The following is an 8,106-nucleotide window of genomic DNA, read 5'->3' on the forward strand; positions in this document are numbered from 1 at the left end:
GTATTTTTTGTTTGAACAAAATAATACATTTTCACTAAGATTTAATTAAAAATAATTAGTTCATTATATTCCGCGATCATTATTTGATAAATATTGAAATTTTCATTAAAATTGGTTAATTTCCTGATTTTTGGTGAATTTTTAAGTAAAAGGACGGATCAAAATGTTTATACATTTTTAGCGTCGGCATTCATTTTGCCTGTACCTATCATTTTTCGATGAATATTTGAGAGAAAAGCAGGCGGTTATTAATATGTATCCCCAAATAAAAAAATGGCCCATCGGTACAAGGAAAATTAAGTATAATGTTATAATTAAAAAGAGATATATAAAACATATTATACCAAAATGTCGAAGCAATCGGTTCAGTGGTTATTTAGACTATTAATAACGAACGAACCAAGAATTACATTCATATATATATATATATATATATATATATATATATATATATATATATATATATATATATATATATATATATATATATATATATAGGATGGTGGTTCCATAAGTACGGCATCCTAATTTTTACTTAAAGTACTAAAACGTTAAAGAGTTATGAAGACTGGGGTGGTACCATCAAAACGAGTGAGCTTCTGTGTTCTTTTTTTTTACACAGTGATCACCACTTATCAAGGCCCGGAAGCCACTCAGGGATAAGGGTTATTGCAAGTACATTAGATTCTAGAATTTATTTTTCTAGTCACCACCATTCAATGAACTTTTGCCTTTTTATTGTCTCGGTCAGAAAAGTCTGGGGCGCGTTTTGTCACTCACATCTCTGTAACCACTCTACAATCGGCGAACCCATCTCCTAACTGTGCTGACATCAACTACATCGGCTTCGTAAACATTTAACAGACGCTGGTGACTGTGGATCGGTAAAAATTTTTCTGCATCTCTGCTTCTAACGCGTCCATGGAAAGAATTGCTTTTTTAGAGTCTCACACACACCTTCAATATCTGCAACAGAGAAATGAAACTTTCAGGTCATAAATGTTTAGTGGTAATAAAAATGACATTTACAATTCCCCCTGATTTATTCGGAATAAAAATAGTAGGGATGACCTTTAGAATATATGCTCCCCCTCTCTCTCTCATTATATATATATATATATATATATATATATATATATATATATATATATATATATATATATATATATATATATATGTATATATAATAAAAAATAAATGTTTAAATTTGAACGACATTTCTCGCGATTGACAGTGACCGTATGGATTTGGTCCTTGCTAATGGAGTCAGAGATGGCTTCGTTGTCGGGTTTGAATCTACCGAGCACTCGAATGATGAAACACTGATGTCTGTAGACATTTAATAAAAATCATAAAATTATATATTATTATATCACAGAATAACAACAATGAGCATCACATTATATATTATTATTATTATTATTATTATTATTATTATTATCATATCACATAATAATAACAATGATCGTAAAATTATATATTATTATATCACATAATAATAACATTGATCGTAAAATTATATATTATTATATCACATAATAATAACATTGATCGTAAAATTATATATTATCATATCACATAATAATAACAATGATCGTAAAATTATATATTATCATATCACATAATAATAACAATGATCGTAAAATTATATATTATTATATCACATAATAATAACAATGATCGTAAAATTATATATTATTATATCACATAATAATAACATTGATCGTAAAATTATATATTATTATATCACATAATAATAACAATGATCGTAAAATTATATATTATTATATCACATAATAATAACAATGATCATAAAATTATATATTATTATATCACATAATAATAACAATGATCGTAAAATTATATATTATTATATCACATAATAATAACATTGATCGTAAAATTATATATTATTATATCACATAATAATAACAATGATCGTAAAATTATATATTATTATATCACATAATAATAACATTGATCGTAAAATTATATATTATCATATCACATAATAATAACAATGATCGTAAAATTATATATTATCATATCACATAATAATAACAATGATCGTAAAATTATATATTATTATATCACATAATAATAACAATGATCGTAAAATTATATATTATCATATCACATAATAATAACATTGATCGTAAAATTATATATTATTATATCACATAATAATAACAATGATCGTAAAATTATATATTATTATATCACATAATAATAACAATGATCATAAAATTATATATTATTATATCACATAATAATAACAATGATCGTAAAATTATATATTATTATATCACATAATAATAACATTGATCGTAAAATTATATATTATTATATCACATAATAATAACAATGATCGTAAAATTATATATTATTATATCACATAATAATAACAATGATCATAAAATTATATATTATTATATCACATAATAATAACATTGATCGTAAAATTATATATTATTATATCACATAATAATAACAATGATCGTAAAATTATATATTATTATATCACATAATAATAACATTGATCGTAAAATTATATATTATTATATCACATAATAATAACAATGATCGTAAAATTATATATTATTATATCACATAATAATAACAATGATCATAAAATTATATATTATTATATCACATAATAATAACATTGATCGTAAAATTATATATTATTATATCACATAATAATAACATTGATCGTAAAATTATATATTATTATATCACATAATAATAACATTGATCGTAAAATTATATATTATTATATCACATAATAATAACATTGATCGTAAAATTATATATTATTATATCACATAATAATAACATTGATCGTAAAATTATATATTATTATATCACATAATAATAACATTGATCGTAAAATTATATATTATTATATCACATAATAATAACATTGATCGTAAAATTATATATTATTATATCACATAATAATAACATTGATCGTAAAATTATATATTATTATATCACATAATAATAACAATGATCATACAATTATATATTATTATATCACATAATAATAAAAATAATCCATGTGGAGAATTGTTCATTAGAAATAACTAGCTAGATAAGAAAAGATAGAATTAAACAATGTAAATAAAAAATATATTTGTGTAGCAAAAAACGTGTTAGAGTCATATGTAATATGCAAAATCCACGTGAAAAAGCATTCACATGTTTGAGCACGTTCTGACGTCGCAAAGAAAGATAGAGCAATATATTCAGTTAAGGTAGGATTCGAAATCAATTCAGTCAGTTACAACTAGGAGAGTCGAGAGAAAGGAAATTTGTGTTTGCTGTCTCTTTCGGAAGCGAAGCAGAAAGAGAGGAAAACAAAATTTAGAAACCTAACACCTGATCGTTCTCATCACCAGCAAGAATGAATGTCATCATGTTGTTTGTAAGACTGTCTTCGTCGTCATTTTAACAGCAAAGTAATGTGTTTTGTCTTCCTCTCTATTATATCTCTATTATAGGAACCCCCACTAAAAGTGTTATCTGTACCCTTCACCAATAATGGATCTCCCTTCTGTGCTTAAAAGAACTGTCCATTCACATTTCTTCACATCTCTCTCAGCCTCGTATTATATATGTCTTTTCGTCCCCGTTATGAACACCCTTTACACAACAGACATCGATTAGGTACTCCCACCATTCAATAATAAGAGAGAAGATAAGGTTGGTGTACCTGTTGGAATCAGGAATTAGGCATATTTTAAACTTTCTCCTATGTTTACAATGAGACATAACTTCGTTTTTAAAATTTATTACATTGGTATCTTTAGAAGAGGATATTATTTAGGCTGTTTCAGAAGTGCAAAGTTGACAGAATTTTGAACCGAATATATATATATATATATATATATATATATATATATATATATATATATATATATATATATATTGGTATATTTAGGCAGCATTTTTTCATTCAAGCAAATATTAAATACAACGGAGACATTTTGTCTTATAATTCTTTTTTTTAATTTTTCAATTTTTCGTATTGTCTTTTTTGTTTCAAAATCAAAAATATTAATAAAGGATCCATACATGTTACTGTTACGAGCACTTTCGATTCGTCCACAAATCATCATCAGGTTTTAAAAATACAGGATTGCAAAAATGAGGATTAAAAATGAAAACTAGAATATATATAGTCCGTGATGAGTTAAAATAAAAGTCGATTAAGAATAAAAGTCGATTAAAAATTCGAGTGTTAAAACCAGCAAGTTCGTAGACACCATGTACGAAGTCCGTCCAACACAGACTACGCAAGACATTTCAGAACGTTACTGCTTTTTTGAAATGCAAATCAAAAAAGCAGTAACGTTCTGAAATGTCTTGCGTAGTCTGTGTTGGACGGACTTCGTACATGGTGTCTACGAACTTGCTGGTTTTAACACTCGAATTTTTAATCGACTTTTATTCTTAATCGACTTTTATTTTAACTCATCACGGACTATATATATTCTAGTTTTCATTTTTAATCCTCATTTTTGCAATCCTGTATTTTTAACACCTGATGATGATTTGTGGACGAATCGAAAGCGCTCGTAACAGTAACATGTATGGATCCTTTATTAATATTTTTGATTTTGAAACAAAAAAGACAATACGAAAAATTGAAAAATTAAAAAAAAGAATTATAAGACAAAATGTCTCCGTTGTATTTAATAATATTTGCTTGAATATATATATATATATATATATATATATATATATATATATATATATATATATATATATATATATATAAGAGCAAGTAGTTAATAAAACATGTTAAAAACACTTTGAAAAAGAGTTAAAACCATATTAAATATTAAAAAGTAAGCACAAAATAAGTGGATAGTCTTTAATCCGCGGAGTTTCGAAGAAATACTTTCCTTCTCATCAGAGGGTAGGATTTAGCAAAATGCGGGATCGGATTTTTCTTGCAAAAGTAGTTGATGAAACTACAAGTAAGTCATAGATCTTATTTGGTAATAAATAGTGAAAGAGAGGGAATAAGGTGAAGAAAAAGGTGATTTCACGTGAATGGATAGTGTAGTGAAAGGTAAAATATCCAATAACGATAAAATCAAAAAATAAAAATCCAAAAAAGGTGGTTAAGTTTCCATGTCCACAAGTAAAATCCAAAGGAATCGCGTAATTGGAAGATGGTCCAAAGTAATCCAAAAGGGAGATATCCGTGGAATAATTTAAAAATGGGAGCAAGGAAAGATGTGTGTAGAAAAAAGAATTTAAAACGACTGTTAAGGCTGGGCTAATTTTGGGAGAATGAGTAAAGAAGAAGAAAAAAAAACTGAATGGGGATTGAGTTAATATATAGAAAAGCCAATGTCAAAATGACCCAGACAAGATGACGTTAAAAAGGCGCCAAAATTTAAAGCAAAAAAGGGGTCAACTTAAATGTACAAGTTATTACTTAAGAATTAAATTATCAGCAGGATTTATTAAAGGAAGCAAATTAATGATAAGTGAAATACACACACACACACACACACACACACACACACACACACACACACACACACACACACACACACACACATATATATGTATCACCATGGCATTGTTTGAAGGTCTTATGTTATAAAGTTTAAAATCAAAGCTGTTTTCTATTTTCTGTTAAGAAAAGGACGGAGGGTTAAAAATTTATTGGTGAGGGATGATGTATAAAAGATTTCAAGGGAGTGAGAGAAAGAGTATGTGAGAGGAAAGTTTTAGAAGGAGGGAGTTTGTGTAGCCAGAGAGAGAGAGAGAGAGAGAGAGAGAGAGAGAGAGAGAGGGAGGTAATACAAGTGAATACAAAATGAGAAAAATAAAACTACCAACTTACATTCATTAACCCTTATCCTTGAGTGGTATTCGGGCCTTGATAAGTGGTGACTCGTAAAACAAAATTTTATTTAAAATCTCATGCTGAAACTGTAATTGTTGTTGTTGAGCACCATTCACTGATTAATGTTGGCATTCATTTCTCTCATATCTTTCTTGTTAGAATTCTATGGTTTTCTTCAGCACTTTTGCATTCTTTGTATTAATTCAAATAAATAACGTCGCACCCTCAAGTGGTACGTAGCTAAGCTCGTCTTTTTCAGACTCTCCCGTTCTGCAAACATTTAGCTTTTACGCAACCATGACCATCAAATTTACTATTTTATCACCTCACAGCTGCTAAACTTCTGACCGACCAACGATATGGATTTTGGAAAGCCCGTTCCACAGCAGATATACTCTCTGTAATCTCTGAACGTATATACCATTCACTGGACAGATCAGGGGAGGGTAGAGCGGTAGCTCTGGATATATCTAAGGCTTTTGACAGGGTATGTCACTATGGTCATCTCAGAAAAATCAGATCATATGATATCACTGGAAGAATAGATAACGTAATGAAGAGAAGAATACTGTAGTCCTCGACGGTCGTACATCTAAACAATACGAGAAAAATGCGGGATCTATCCTTGGACCTTTATTATTCCTAATATTCATAGATGACCTCCCTGATAAAATTGTCTTTGAGATGGGTATACTTGCTGATGACACCACGCAGACACGATGGGAAAACAAATAAACACATATCTAAAGAAATGGCAAAAACACTAGAGGAAGACCTCCAATCTGTAGTGGAATAGAGACATTAATGGATGGTCACATTCAATGCTGCCAAGACTAAGCTTGTTTGTTTCTTTTTTTTTTTTACAAGGTGGTCACCACTTATCAAGGCCCGGAAGCCACTCAGAGATAAGGGTTATTGTATTGTTTCATTTACTAATTAAAAGAAACATTCTCTACCACCAATAGTAATGGCCCCAAAACACATTACCTGAAAGTACTTCTTTTACACTCCTTGGCCTAACGTTCACAGGAAGTTGGAACAGATACATTGAGAGCATTGCCAATACTGCTGAAAAAGGTAGGCTCTCTCTATCGTGCTAGAAAGCTACTTACACCTGAAAGTATCCAGTCCCTCTATAAGGTTACCATTCGCTCCTGTATGGAGTATTGTTGTCACATTTGGTCTGCTACTTGTCTCTCACTTCTGTACAGAGTTCAAAAGAGAGTCGCCAACCTGATAGGTTCTAAACCGTCACCTAAGCACAGCCTCTGTCCCATCGACGAGATGTTGCGTCCCTCTGCCTGTTCTACAAGTATTTTAATGAACTACAAGCACTTGTACCCCCTCGACATAAATATCACCGACAAACCCGAGAAACAGCTAAATCCCACCCCTACACAGTAGAGATCCCTAGCTGTAAGAGAACCTTCTTCGTCAATAGTTTCTTCCCGAAAACTGCTAGACGGGATTCTGCTTTTCCAACTGTACTGACATGCAGAAGTTCAAGTGTAATGTGAACAGACATCTTGCTGCTCAGCTCATTTCATTATATCCCTGCAACTTATGTCCGCGATAGTAGTCCCCTACTTCAAAGTGGCACTGTGACTTGTTAGGGGTGAAAATCTAATGATAAAAAATTCACGTTAATTAATCGTTTAAGAACAAAATCAGCATTTTTTTTTTCTATCGTTAACTGAATTTTACAAAACGCTCACTCACGTGGGCTTCTCTGGGGTCATTTTCACACTCACTACAATTTTTTAGAAATACATCGGGTACTTACCGGAGGGACTACGTAAAGTTGCCAACATGTGTTTCTGTAGAACGAACTGGGTTCAAATTTGAACTACCGCAGTTCACAATCCATCTCATTAACTACTGAGCTACTTTCATCTCCCTGATGTGTACAGAAACATTACAAATCACCTGTTATTGATAGATCGATAGATAGGCCGCTGGAAAAATGGCGGGATTTTTCTATCAATCCCGTAGATATCTCACTGGTGATGCAATTCTCTATCTATATAAGAGCCAGGTACGTCCAAGGATGGAATACTGTTGCCACATCTGGGCAGGAGCTGCTAGAAAGGACTTGTCCTGCCTTGATAGAGTTCAAAATAGACTTCGTAGCCTCGTAGGAGACGTCCTTTTCTCTTCCCTGCAACCTCTATCTCACAGAAGAGATGTTGCGAGTTTGTCTCTGATGTATCGTTATTTTAATGGAAAGTGTTCGTCTG

This window comes from Euprymna scolopes, chromosome 32 (assembly GCF_053919585.1).
Source record: "Euprymna scolopes isolate OS-2025 chromosome 32, ASM5391958v1, whole genome shotgun sequence".
Taxonomy (NCBI): domain Eukaryota; kingdom Metazoa; phylum Mollusca; class Cephalopoda; order Sepiida; family Sepiolidae; genus Euprymna; species Euprymna scolopes.